General features: G+C 46.6%; 1 protein-coding gene across 41 annotated transcripts in view; it reads left to right on the top strand.

Annotated features, from left to right (window-relative positions):
- Positions 1-14,079, top strand: part of KCNMA1 (potassium calcium-activated channel subfamily M alpha 1) — a 731,637-nt gene that overhangs the window by 61,220 nt on the left and 656,338 nt on the right. The gene's annotated exons all lie outside the window — the stretch shown is intronic.

The following is a 14,079-nucleotide window of genomic DNA, read 5'->3' as shown; positions in this document are numbered from 1 at the left end:
CCCACCTTCATTTTCTCCATGTCCATTCTTCGCCTTTGACTTTCACTCCTTTTTTTAAAAAGTGTATTTATTTTGAGACAGAGAGAGAGAGAGAGAGAGACAGAGATAGATAGAGAAAGAGAGAGAGAGAGAGAGCAGAAGAGGGGCATAGAGAGAGACACACACAGAATCCCAAGCAGGCTCTGCGCTGCCAGTGTAGAGCCTGACTGCAGGGCTTGAACTCACGTACTGTGAGATCATAACCTGAGCTGAGATCAAGAGTCAGATGCTTAACTGACTGAGCCACCCAGGCACCCCACTCCTTTTTTTCCCTTTCCCTTTTTATCTCTGTATTTTCTCCTTCTCTCTAGCAGAGGAACACAGCTCATTCTTTTTTTCTTTCTGTGAAATGAGTACAGTGAGAATTTGGGGAGCAGGTCTCCTCTGGACTTGCCTGGACCCACAACAATGCTTGGCATATACTAAGATTTTAGAAACTGTCTAATGGGGTTGTCCCGGACCTTGGAATAGCTTCTGGACCTTTCCTGGTGTGGATCCAAGTCATGACAATGGAATTCTCCCCAGGAAGGGAAGCAGTGAGCCTGAGTAGAGCTGGCTTTCAGGAGGAAATGGCAGGTTCCCCCTCCCCAGTGACATGGGCCCAGCCCAGCCTTGGAACTCAGTACTGTCAGGCCTGCAGATGACGTCACTGGCCTTCCATGGGACAGCTGCAGCCAGCAGCAGGACACTCCAGAAATGCCAGCAGTAATTGGAAACTTTATTTTCAAATGCTTCCCACAGCATTCATGCATGGTGAGAGGTGCTCGTGCTGCTAGGCTATTCAGGTGGCCACCCTGAGCTGGGCCCTGGGGAATCAGGAGGACCTGAAGCTAACCTCCATCTTCTCTGGGGCAGGGCTCTGGGGGCGTGGGGTGTGGGGATATTCCCCAGAGGGTTGCAGCTTCTTGTGGAAGGGATTCCGTTCATATAAGCCTCCAGAACCAATGGGATGCAAATCATTTTCAAAGCCCCCCCCCTTTTTTGCTATTCCATTTAAAAACATTTTCTTCTTATTTAGCTATCTCTGATGCCTAATCTTCTCTGTGCAGCAGGTGAATGTTAAGAGAAATGAAAGGGGAGAGAAACACAAAGATCTTTGGGAAGAGACTATTTTGTGGAGACACAGCAGCCGCCTTCCCATGTCTGAAGGTCTGTGATGGGGAAGAGGCGTCAGCCTGTTCTGTGTGCCCCCTGATAAGAGAACCAGGTTGTGGGGAGGCACGTGTCGTCCTGGAATTCTGGTGAGAGCAGGGAGCTCACAATGATGCACCTGCTACGGGACATCAGTGGCCATCAGTGCAGGGGGCTTGCTCCTAAGCCACGGGAATCAGAGCCAGTTTGTGCTGGGGAGCCGGCCTCTGGCACAGTACCCGCCCCCACCCCCACCTCCCCATCAGCCGCGTTACTGGCCCACTTATCAATCACAGACCAGCGCCAAGTACTGATCAACCATTCAGTTCTCACTCCTGCCCCAGTGGGTGGGAGCTATCATTAACGTCATTTTACAGATGGGAAACTGACTCACAGAGTCCAGGTTCCCAAGGTCACAGGCTAGGAAGCGGCAGGGGCTGGATTGGAATCAAGGCAGTCTGTCATCAGAGCCCACTCCCACCCCATACCTCCCGCCCCAGCTCTTAACCAGCAGGATTTACCTCTCATCGTGGTTTTCATGTGGCTTGAACCCTCCAGTCCTTTCTTTCATACTTTTTTCTCCACCTCCTTTTTATCGTAGTCTTCAGTGTCATGTCAACATAGTGCCTTATGAAATCGTTGGGAAGATACCTCTTTGGGACAGTGCGCTCAGCCGTGGAAGCTCTCTCCCTGCGCCCCCACCCCCCACCCCGCCTCATCCCTGTTTATCTCCTTTAAGGGAGAGTGTACTATGGGAGCTGTCATCTAAAAATGGACTGGCTCAGCCCTGGCGGGATCCAGGAGGGGGAAGGTGGCCACTTGCAGGAAACCGGTGCCGGGCATAGCCAGCACCGGCTGTCAGGCGGGAGGACTGGTGGACATCGGAGGTGCAGTCTAATGGGGACAGTCGCCGAGTGTTGCCCTTGACGGCGCTCCCGCTGTCGTAGAGACGGTTGCTGCCAGAAGCGTGATTCTGCCGGGGAGGCAGTGGCTCGCCGGCCCCTCTCACCACCTGCTTGAGTTATTGCCGTTGCCTCCTGGCTGCTCTGCCAGGTCTCCTGTGCTCCCCTCCCCAGCCAGTCCTGCGTGCAGCTGCCAGAGTCATCTCCCCAAATACTGACTTGATGACATCACTCTGAACTCCCTTTGCTCCTCCATGTGCTCAGAAGCCTGACCTCCTCCTGCACCCCGTGGTCGAGGCCTCTGCCCTCAGACCCCGGCCCGCCTTTCCAACCTCCCCTTCCTCATCTGCCCTCTGTGAGCCTCACTGCACCCAAACTGGTCTGCGGTGTGCCCCGAACAAGCCTTCACAACCTGCCTGTTCTTATCTGGGACTCCCTCCTCCTCCTCCCAGGTGTCCGAGTTCCTGGTTCGTTCAGGCTTCCCTTCACTCAACGCCCATCTACTATGAAGTGACTTAGTGCCAGGGAGAGGCTGGGAAAACTGAGACATATGAGAGAGGTGCCCTGCCCTTGAAGAGCTGTTGGTCTTTGATCAGCGTGCTGAGAGCCACTCCAGGTTTGGTAGAAAGGCTCCTCTTCCAGGAACCCTTCACTGATGGCTTGTCACTGTGAACTTGCCCTTAGCAGGAGCCCTATAGATCCCAGTCTGTGTTCTTCTCTTTTAGTGCCTTGTTTTCTGCTTGGTGTTTTTCACTTAATGTCAGTATCTGTTGGACTTTATTCTAAAGGAACATACCACACTCTACTGCACTATGTTTCTATTGATAGGAATACACGTTTATGTCGAGGGCTGAGTCCAAAGTGCGCCCACTTCCGTGATTCCCCGAGATTCTCATAACGACACTATGGGGCAGGCAGAACAGATGTGATCAGGGCCAGTTTGCAGAGTGGATGCGACTTGCTCACAGGCACACAGTTAATAAGTGGCAGAGGCAGGACTCGGCCCTAGGGTCTTGCCAAGTGTATGGCACACAGCAACCCTCCCCCCCCCCCACCAACGGAAGGGTAGATGGAGGCAACCCCAACACTGTGGGCTCTCCCCTGGGCCTGTAGTTGTGTATGTTAGGGTAGGATGAGAGAGTAGAGAGAAGAATCTTGTGGCTGAAATCCAGGGGATTCATCAAGGAGAGGGAAGGTACATGGGGTTATGGGGCTGGTTGGATAAAGGGTGGGTTGTTCCCCTAATGCTTCTCATGTAGGTGTTCTACCTTCCTCTTCCTCCATGGAGATGGGAGTAGCTGGATGGAACGCGAGGAGAAGGAACAGTGTGGGAGGGGGCTACAGTGGATAGGATGGATGGGAAGAGGGCAGGGGAGCAAGGTCTGGGGACAGAGGCAGTCAGGTGACCTATCCCTTATCATCCAGGAAGAGCTTCAGAGCTAAAATATTTCAGGTGACCTATCCCTTATCATCCAGGAAGAGCTTCAGAGCTAAAATATTTCAGAATTCTACATCGTTCTTAAAGTATTTAGTAGAACTGGGGACAAGGTATACAGAAAGTGGAGTCCCAGCTCCCTGTTACGCTGGCTATTGATTTTTGGCTTTGCAATTATAGCAAACGTGCTATCACTGTGAACACTAGCTAGTTGGGATGCTTGGGCATTTGAAGCTCAGTTGTTTGAGCTACTTAGGTGTTAAAAAAAAATCTTACCTTGCTTTAACAAGAACAAAGTGTGTTTCTTTAGCCCAGGCATGAATCAAAAATAGTTGAACTTTTTTTTTTTTTTTTTGCTTAAGTTTAAAAATAAAAGAGTCACCTTTGGGCTGAGATCAAGAATGGAAAATTTCAGGGCATAAGAGTAATTTTTTTTCCCCATCTGTTCTGGTAAGGGACGATAAGGTGTTTTGATGGAAGGTTGCATGTCAACATGGACTCTGGGTCCCTCTGCAATGTTGCTTTGCAGGGTCTACATGGTTAAGATGTTTTCAATGAAAGGCCCCTCCCTGTCCCGGCCCCTCCCTCTCCTGAATATGCAGAGGCCAGGGGAGCCGCGTAATTGAATGTAAGCAACGAATCAGAATAGACAAAGGGGGTGGTGATTAAAATGAACGGGCTCTTCAGCTCCTGCAAAGGTGGTATTGTCACAGAATGTGCAGGTTGGCATGCCAGATGATCAATTACTAAAGCTCTAGATTGGATAGTGGCAGGTATGTGGTGATGGCTGCCAGGCCTAGGGAACTGTACTGGCAAGTGAGAGTAAGGATGGGGACTCTTGTGGCTTTTCATTAAAAACAAATCTGGATAGTCCTTGACTACTGTGGTTAATTTTGAAGGGCATTGTGGTTAAAGCGTTATTTGTTGGAGATACTTTATTTTTACAGTTCAGTGTTATTAAGGTATGAAGAAACTGTTTTATGTATGTCAACTTTACTGTTTCTGACGTCTTCTGAGGAAGTATACATTCGTGCAATAGACTGCCTGGGATGTTCATTCTAAATTTAGAAGCCGCCTCCAATGGGTACTGAAATCAGTCACACAGAATTCAGGTGCTTACTCAAAAAATCTACATATGCATGAGACTGGCATCATCACTGGTGGAAATTTGGGCAGCTGAGCCCGTGTCTTAGGATCCCGGGATTGTCAGGGTGTGCCCTGTCAGCTGTGGGCTGGGCTCATGACATGTGTGTTAGTGAGTATGTATTGAGCAGAGTCAGCGTGGATGGAGAAAGGACAAGCCACCATAGACAAACCCTGAAGTTCCAGTTCAGGAGCCCTAGGTTTTCATCTGGACCCTGTCACTTACTAGCTGTGTGACCTTGGGCATGACACTTCACATAGCAGCCCTGGTTTCCTCATCAGTCAAAGTCGGGGATTGAATCATCCCCAAGCCTATAATTGACAAAGCAGAATTCAAAGATTCCAGTAAGAACTTTAGTTCTCTTTTATCTGGGCTGTTTGTAGTAGTGAAAAGTGATAACATAATTAAAAACTTCCCTTCTGGTTAAATAGCCATAGTCAAATAGGGTCAGTGTTGTAGTGGTTTTACGTGGGGACAGGTGGTAGCTACCCTTGTGGTGAGCACAGCCTCACACACAGAGAAGCTGGACCACTGAGTTTCACACCTGGAACTACTGTAACATTGTGTGTCAACTATTCTCAAATAAAATCACATTTTAAACATGAAATAAAATGGCCTTTGTGCTAAGTTGTGTGAGTATCTTTGTCATTCTGGCTTTTTCCCTGAAAGCCTCTGGACCTTCTCAGGAGGCAGCTATTAACGACTCAAGGTTTGGCACCGAGAGGGGCTTCGGCCTAGGCCCTTGTCCATCCTGATGTTCATGGTCCTGCCTTACCCGCTGTTAAATATGTTGGACATTTCCCTGGCTTATGGGCAGTCTCTGGGTGGAGTCAACATTATGATCAAACTTCTCTGGGTCTCTGTTCCTGCACCTGGAAATGGAGCTAATCATGAACAGTAGAAGTAGTTATGAGGGTGGGCTCTGAAGCCTGACCACCTGGGTCCAAGTCTCAGCTCTGTCATCCGTTAGCTGTGTGATCTTGGGCAAATCATGTAGCCTCTCTTACCTCAAATCACTGCCTGCAAAATGGGGACTAGAATAGCACCTAGTGTATAGAGCTGAGGCTGACATTAAACAATATGCATGAAATGCTTAGAATAGAACAGTCATAGTAAAAATGATGGCACTATGTATGTGTGAGATATTAACATACAGGGCTTTATCATATGCCAAGTGAGATAAAGTAATTATATATGGAGGGAGAGGATGCGTGTAAGCCCCTTACAAAATAGTTGCCAAATAGTTAACTTTTAGTCATTGTTAGCTGTTATCTAACCAGGTCCTATTGGAAAAAGAAGTTTTTTTTATTAAATATAATTTATTGTCAAATTGGTTTCCATACAACACCGAGTGCTCATCCCAACAGGTGCCCTCCTCTGTGCCCATCACCCACTTTCCCCTCTACCTCTCACCCCCCATCAACCCCCAGTTTGTTCTCAGTATTTAAGAGTCTCTTACGGTTTGCCTTCCTCCCTCTCTGTAACTTTTTTCCCCTTCCCCTCCCCCACGGTCTTCTGTTAAATTTCTCAGGATCCACATATGAGTGAAAACATGGTATCTGTCTTTCTCTGCCTGACTTATTTCACTAGCCATAATACCCTCCAGTTCCATCCACATTGCTGCAAATGGCATGATTTCATTCTTTCTCATTGGCAAGTAGTATTCCATTGTATATATAAACCACATCTTCTTTATCCCTTTGTCATTTGATGGACATTTAGGCTCTTTCCATCATTTGGCTATTGTTGAAAGTGCTGCTATAGATGACATGATATTATACATGGAAAACCTGATAGACTCCACCAAAAGTCTGCTAGAACTGATACATGAATTAAGCAAAGCCGCAGGACACAAAATTAATGTACAGAAATCAGTTGCATTCTTATACACTAATAACGGAGCAACAGAAAGACAAAGACTCTGATCCCATTCACAGTTGCACCAAGATCATAAAATACCTAGGAATAAACCTAACCAAAGATGTAAAAGATCTGTATGCTGAAAACTATAGAAAGCTTATGAAGGAAATTGAAGAAGATACAAAGAAATGGAAAAACATTCCATGCTCATGGGTTGGAATAATAAATATTGTTAAAATGTCAATACTACCCAAAGCAATCTACACGTTCAATGCAATCCCAATCAAAATTGCACCAGCATTCTTCTCGAAGCTAGAACAAGCAATTCTAAAATTTGTATGGAACCACAAAAGACCCCGAATAGCCAAAGTAATATTGAAGAAGAAGACCAAAGGAGGAGGCATCACAACACCAGACTTTAGCCTCTACTACAAAGCTGTAATCACAAGACAGCATGGTATTGGCACAAAAACAGACATGTAGACCAATGGAATAGAAGAGAGGCTCCAGAATTGGACCCACAAAAGTATGGCCAACTAATCTTTGACAAAGCAGGAAAGAACATCCAATGGAAAAAAGACAGTCTCTTTAACAAATGGTGCTGGGAGAACTGGATGGCAACATGCAGAAGAATGAAACTAGACCACTTTCTCACACCATACACAAAAATAAACTCAAAATGGATGAAGGACCTGAATGTGAGACAGGAAACCATCAAAACCCTAGAGGAGAAAGCAGGCAACAACCTCTTTGACATCAGCCACAGCAATTTCTTACTCGACACATCTCCAAAGGCAAGGGAATTAAAAGCAAAAATGAACTATTCGGACCTCATCAAGATAAAAAGCTTCTGCACCGCAAAGGAAACAATCAACAAAACTAAAAGGCAACCGATGGAATGGGAAAAGATATTTGCAAATGACTATCGGAGAAAGGGCTAGTATCCAAAATCTATAAAGAACTCACCCAACTCCACACCCGAAAAACAAATAATCCAGTGAAGAAATGGGCAGAAGACATGAACAGACACTTTTCTAAAGAAGACATCCAGATGGCCAACAGTCACATGAAAAGATGCTCAACGTCACTCCTCATCAGGGAAATATAAATCAAAACCACACTGAGATGTCACCTCATGCGGGCCAGAGTGGCTAAAATGAACAAATCAGGAGACTGTAGATGCTGGCGAGGATGTGGAGAAACGGGAACCCTCTTGCACTGTTGGTGGGAATGCAACCTGGTGCAGCCACTCTGGAAAACAGTGTGGAGGTTCCTCAAAAAATTAAAAATAGAACCACGCTATGACCCAACAATAGCGCTGCTAGGAATTTACCCAAGAGATACAGGAGTGCTGACGCATAGGGGCACTTGTACCCCAATGTTTATAGCAGCACTTTCTTTTTTTTAATATGAAATTTATTATCAAATTGGTTTCCATGCAACACCCAGTGCTCATCCCAACAGGTGCCCTCCTCAATGCCCATCACCCACTTTCCCCTCCCTCCCACTCCCCATCAGCCCTCAGTTTGTTCTCAGTTTTTAAGAGTCTCTTATGGCTTGGCTCCCTCCCTCTCTAACTTTTTTTTTCCTTCCCCTCCCCCATGGTCTTCTGTTAAGTTTCTTAGGATCCATATAAGAGTGAAAACATATGGTATCTGTCTTTCTCTCTATGACTTATTTCACCTAGCATAACTCTCTCCAGTTCCATCCACATTGCTACAAAAGGCCACATTTCATTCTTTCTCATTGCCACGTAGTATTCCATTGTGTATATAAACCACAATTTCTTTATCCATTCATCAGTTGATGGACATTTAGGCTCTTTCCATAATTTGGCTATTGTTGAGAGTGCTGCTATGAACATTGGGGTACAAGTGCCCCTATGCATCAGTACTCCTGTATCCCTTGGATAAATTCCTAGCAGTGCTATTGCTGGGTCATAGGGTAGGTCTATTTTTAATTTTCTGAGGAACCTCCACACTGTTTTCCAGAGTGGCTGCACCAGGTTGCATTCCCACCAACAGTGCAAGAGGGTTCCCGTTTCTCCACATCCTCGCCAGCATCTACAGTCTCCTGATTTGTTCATTTTAGCCACTCTGGCCCGCATGAGGTGACATCTCAGTGTGGTTTTGATTTATATTTCCCTGATGAGGAGTGACGTTGAGCATCTTTTCATGTGACTGTTGGCCATCTGGATGTCTTCTTTAGAAAAGTGTCTGTTCATGTCTTCTGCCCATTTCTTCATTGGATTATTTGTTTTTCGGGTGTGGAGTTGGGTGAGTTCTTTATAGATTTTGGATACTAGCCCTTTCTCCGATATGTCATTTGCAAATATCTTTTCCCATTCCGTCGGTTGCCTTTTAGTTTTGTTGATTGTTTCCTTTGCGGTGCAGAAGCTTTTTATCTTGATGAGGTCCGAATAGTTCATTTTTGCTTTTAATTCCCTTGCCTTTGGAGATGTGTCGAGTAAGAAATTGCTGTGGCTGATGTCAAAGAGGTTGTTGCCTGCTTTCTCCTCTAGGGTTTTGATGGTTTCCTGTCTCACATTCAGGTCCTTCATCCATTTTGAGTTTATTTTTGTGTATGGTGTGAGAAAGTGGTCTAGTTTCATTCTTCTGCATGTTGCCATCCAGTTCTCCCAGCACCATTTGTTAAAGAGACTGTCTTTTTTCCATTGGATGTTCTTTCCTGCTTTGTCAAAGATTAGTTGGCCATACTTTTGTGGGTCCAATTCTGGAGCCTCTCTTCTATTCCATTGGTCTACATGTCTGTTTTTGTGCCAATACCATGCTGTCTTGTGATTACAGCTTTGTAGTAGAGGCTAAAGTCTGGTGTTGTGATGCCTCTTCCTTTGGTCTTCTTCTTCAATATTACTTTGGCTATTCGGGGTCTTTTGTGGTTCCATACAAATTTTAGAATTGCTTGTTCTAGCTTCGAGAAGAATGCTGGTGCAATTTTGATTGGGATTGCACTGAATGTGTCAGGAGGTCAGGTGCTAAGGTTTAGTCTGCTGATGAAAGTCACAGCCACACTAGAGACCACTTAAGTGCAGCTCTTGGGGGCTGAAGAGCCTGGCTCCTTAGCATCCAGGAAACCTGATATCAGGTTCCAGAGCCAGAGTCACCTCCAAGAGAAGTGAAGGCTGCAGGCCACGTGGACTGTCAGTCACCTCCATGTGCCACGCTCTCCAGTGGCTTTCCTTGCATGGGTCAGTTTCCTCATCAGTAGTAGGGTGAAATTAGCTAGATTGGGGCTTTCAAACTCTATTTTTTTTCTCTTGAGACTCCAGGAAGATGTGTTTCCTCTCTCAATTCAATATCTACATCTGTGAAGATAATTAAGCAAAAGTTCCACATAACGGCACCTTTCTGTAGGCATACTTTCTGTTTCCTGTGCTGTTACATGCTTTTCTATTTATTGAAAAATGCCAGTTGTGAACCATGAAGTTGGTTCTGTGAGCTGCTAATGGGTCATGACATGCACTTAAAACACATGAGGCTGAATGATAGCTGAGGGCCCGTGTGGGCTGTTGTGTCCTGATTCTGCTGGGACAGTACTGGGGGGACATGTGGCTTCTTCCTCATGGGCCAGAGATGGTGTGAAATACCAGCCAGATTTTCAATTCCAGAGGTGGAGCCAGCTGCTGGTCCTTTTTTTTTCTTTTCCCCCTTTCCTCGAAATCAAGTGGATATTTCCATAAACTCACTGGTATGAATTAGAACACATGTGGGACTATAGTTCCTTCCCTAGCCTCCAGTCCCAGTGGGAAGGAAGGGAGGCCTATCGCCATATGGAGGACAACAGACAGTGGTTTCAAATGGTTCTTGGCATAGCGGGGTCCTCTCGCCCTTCTGCCAGGGGAGCGCAGTGGGTCAGGCTGAGCCCCGCCGACAGCGTACGTGGGGAGGGTGTTCACCTCATGTGGAAATTGCACAGCCCGAGCCCACGTGCAGTCCCGGAGTAGCGCCCACCTGCTCCTCCAGGTGCCAACTCTTGAGCTGCAGGATCCTGAGGAGGTCTGGGGTCCTGGGGTGGGGGTGGGTGGGCAGTGTGATGGTGGCGGCGGGCACGCCAGAGTTTGGAGGAGCGGCTACATACTAACATGTACAAAGTCGTTCCATAATTTCATGCCTGTGGAACTGCACCAATCTTAGCCTGATTGCGGCTGTCCCTGAGAGGCCACCAGTAGGCCGGCATGCATGTTGCCGGGCAACAGGGGCTGGGCTGACCAAAGGCAAGGGGAGGAGCTAGCCTCTGAGGCTGACATAACCATCAGGCCTTTTCCAGCATATGGCCGGAAGTCAGGCCCTCGCCTTCCCCGGGTAGCATTGGAGCCTAAATGTCCCCCGCTGCATTATGATGAAGTTATCTTGTGGGCTCGCCACCTAAGGCTTTTGGGCCACAGTGGTTTTAAGAGCACTCATTAGAAAGGGGTGTTGCTTGGAGAGGCCTTGAGGCCCAGCAGCTAGTGACTCTGCCAGGGGTTCTACGGTCCAGATGCCTGGCGTGATGCTTACTTCCAAGCCTCTGCTTCATGGCTTTATTTTGTGCCTGTGCCCTTTTCCATCTGGACAAGCAGAGACCTTACTGGAATTTCAGGACTGCTGTTGAGGCCTTTCTTGAGATGTAGCAGCGTTTCTGACTAGTGGAGGCAGGACTGTGGACAAAAGGTGCATAATTGATAGCAAATTATTGTAGGAACCTATCTCCTTGGGACTCTTCTTCCTTAGGACACCTGTTACCCAAGGTCCTTCCTGGAACTGCATTTATGCTGGTGAACCACGGGCCAGAGTGCTCAGTTCCTTCTGTGAGTGCCTCGGCTTTCCCTCTCTGCCCTTCCCTCCCCTAGTGTCACCCTGGTCAAATAGTTCTTATGAAATAGTTTTCTACTCAGGCTCTGCTCCTGCAAGTCTGCACTCTGAATGTGGTGCCTCTTCGGTGTCACCTGACTCACGATGCGTGTCCTGACATCTGTGTTCTTATTTTTCTAAGACCAGAATTATGAACATTCCAGGAGTCATCTGGGGGGAATCTGGAGAAGCAAGAACCCACTTTGTGAGCCTTTTTCTTATCGGTACCAGGGGGATAAGAATGCGTGCTTCACTGGTTTGTTGTGAAGATCATATGAGATAGAACTTTGCAAGTTATTCAGCTCAAGGTGAAAGAAAGAATTATTAATTAATATATCGCTATTATTAAGAATTTCCTAGAATTTGCACACTCAAATGCTTTATTCGGTGCAATCTTTCTACAGCTGTAGATTGGGATATTAGTTTCCTTGCATACAGAATGGTGTAAATAGAAACAAAATCACTCTTCCCTGGCAGTCTGAATTTCTTAACTTGGCAAGACAGCTTAAAGTTTTTTGTAAATGCTGGGGAGGGGGACCCAGAATCACCCAGCCACCCTGCTAATAGCACATTATTACTGTGTTTTCTGTATCTCCTGTTTATCTCTGGAAACCCTAAAGAGCATGAGAATTATATTCTCTGTCACTGCTCAAGAGTCTCCTATGAACCATATAAACGGTATTGAATTGCACACTTGTTTCTCATAAACCCAGTTGGGCTAATATTGTAGACCGTTTCTGTCACCTCTGGCTGTCTGGCTGTATTTGTACTTAGCCACACATCCTTCACGCCCAGGGCACATGCTGGGTAGGAGAAGCCTGTGTCCTCCCAGCTGGAGGGTACTCATAACTCATGAACTCAACATTGAGTGGCTAACCATGGGCCGTGACTCATAGTGTTCCTGAATGCTTTGGGGCAAGATTAAACTGCCTTTTGGCAGTGATTGACAGCTGCCAAGATTGAACTAATGAGCCCGGAGCCCCTGACTCCCTGCAAACTACTCTGGAGTCGATTTCTTTGCATATAGCTCTCCCTACCTTTCAGAAACCTGCCTCTGTAGCTCCTCTGTGCTCAGTATATGTCACATCCATCTCCTGCTGTTTTGCCAGACTTAATTGCCAGAATTATCTGAGTGAGTTATTTGTATTAGTCTCCAACCAACCAGTAATTACAGCTAGAGGACCAAGAAATAGAACACGTGCTTGTCTTCCCTGGTGACTTTCGGTCTCGGTCCTCGCAGGGCCCGTAGAGATGAGTTTGAGGCATTGGAGTGTGATTGTATCTGTGGTTGATGGGGGGCTGGAGCTGGGGAAATGCCCCAGTGATTGCCTTCTCCTCGTGTGTTTTTGGCTCACAGGTGTGCATCACCATGGCATGACCATTGGGTGTCGATGAAAGAGGGTTCTCTGGTGTTGAGCAGGAGGCATTTGGTTGGGTGTGTTCGTGACCCTGGGATCCATGCTCATTGTGATCCTCGGTTTTGGATGGATCTGATTTATATCTCCAGGGTCCTGGATTCTTCCTGGTGCAGCGTGATCATGGCTTTGAGATGTATGAGCAGTGGCCTTGTTCTATCACTGTCTTCACCATCATCTACAGCACTGACACTTCTGTAGGAGCACGTCAGAGGTGACAGAGGTGTGTCACCTGAATTATGACCTTCAGTTTCTCCCAATCACTTTGAAAAACTATACTTCCACTTTTGAAAGATGAAGAAACAGACTCAGCAAGGTTGGGTGACTTGCCCCAAATCCCCCAGATGGTAGGTAGTAGAAAGGGGCTTAGTACCTCTGTCTGAAGCCCAAGCTCTTTCTCTCTGGTCACACTATGTGTCTTTTGGAGAGGAGCAAAGAATGCTTTTTGAAAACCTGCATTTTGCTTTTGCTGCTTTATAGAATGTCAGTGTTTGCCTAAGTTAGTTCTTAGGTAGTGGTGACCAAGAATCTTATTGTTCATTGGGATTTGCCTAGTTGACTCCAGCACAGAACCAGAGGCCCCAAAACACAACCAAGCTTCCTGGCTTCTCCAGCACTAACTTCATCTCGAGATGCCACCGGTGTGAGGTCTCTGCTGTGTGCAAGGGGATGGCGGGGGTGGGGGAGCTAAGTTTGGATCCCTGTACTGTTCCCTTTTCATCTGTTTAGTTTAACCTCCAAAGCCTTGTACCATGCTGTCTGTGCCAAATGGAAAATGATGTTTTTATATTGCCTCATACATCATTCTTACTCTGGCGTGGGGGCTGGGATCTTGGAACACTTCAATATACTCAGCATAGGACTCTGCTTAAAGCTACGAGAAGCTGTTAGATTTTCTTGTCGTGAGGTTGGCTGAACCTGAGTTTTACAACTAGTTTTTATGTTCTGTTCAGAAAGACAAGGTTGAAAACAACAGGTGACACTGAGGTATCATTTGAGTAAATGATTTTTGTCTTCTCCTAGAAGGGAGGTTGGCTATTCCTTGATTCTAATTTTCAGGTTATTTTTCCCAAGATATATAGTTCTTTTTTTTTCCCCCCCTGACCTATGGGATCTTCATCCCTTGTAATAGTCAGAAATGGCCCTTGGTCCACGGGTTTATTTGGGCTCAGATCAAGTCTCCAGAAGCACAAAAGACCTGTGACTTTGTCATATAATCACCCTGGCCTGTGAGGAAGGGCCCTGCTGATCTCTTTCCTGAAGTACCTCAGACACATGTGTCCATCTCTCTGTTCCCCCAACT

The sequence above is a fragment of the Felis catus genome, chromosome D2 (assembly GCF_018350175.1).
Source record: "Felis catus isolate Fca126 chromosome D2, F.catus_Fca126_mat1.0, whole genome shotgun sequence".
Taxonomy (NCBI): Eukaryota; Metazoa; Chordata; class Mammalia; order Carnivora; family Felidae; genus Felis; species Felis catus.
This window is presented reverse-complemented; position numbering and strand designations above follow the sequence as displayed.